The sequence below is a fragment of the Mandrillus leucophaeus genome, unplaced genomic scaffold (genome assembly GCF_000951045.1).
Source record: "Mandrillus leucophaeus isolate KB7577 unplaced genomic scaffold, Mleu.le_1.0 Scaffold60, whole genome shotgun sequence".
NCBI lineage: Eukaryota > Metazoa > Chordata > Mammalia > Primates > Cercopithecidae > Mandrillus > Mandrillus leucophaeus.
The window spans coordinates 4,037,009-4,037,541 of NW_012106475.1; the positions used below are offsets into that span (position 1 = coordinate 4,037,009).

Sequence of the window (533 nt, forward strand, 5' to 3'; positions counted from 1 at the left end):
ACCCAGGCTAGAGTGCAGTGGCATGGTCTGGGCTCATGGCAACCTCCGCCTCCCAGGTTCAAGCGATTCTCCTGCCTCAGCCTCCTGAGTAGCTGGGATTACAGGCGCGTGCTACCATGCTCGGCTAATTTTTTTTGTATTTTTAGTAGAGACAGAGTTTCATCATGTTGGTCAGGCTGGTCTCAAACTCCTGACCTCGTGATCCCCACTTCGGTTTCCCAAAGTGCTGAGATTACAGAATATTTTTTCTATGACTTGGTAGGTTCCCAGGCATTCTTAGCATCATGGCATGGGATGGACTTTAGACACACGTGATTTGGTCCAACTGCTTATTTTATGGAAGAGAAAACTGATGCCCACACTTACGTCATTAGAAAAGTAAGACAGTGCCTGTTGACCATTTACCGCATGACTTTCTTAAAACCTTGAAGATTTTATTCGTGGGCAGTTTAGTAATGAGTTATCAGAACTGTATTCTTTATTTTGTGAACATAATAGTAAATTGTGTTCCCCCCAAAAAACAAGAGGCAAAG

At 43.9% G+C, this 533-nt stretch overlaps 1 protein-coding gene across 1 annotated transcript in view; it reads left to right on the forward strand.

Annotated features, from left to right (window-relative positions):
* Window positions 1–533, forward strand: part of ERO1L (ERO1-like (S. cerevisiae)) — a 59,682-nt gene that overhangs the window by 30,747 nt on the left and 28,402 nt on the right. The window lies entirely within an intron of this gene.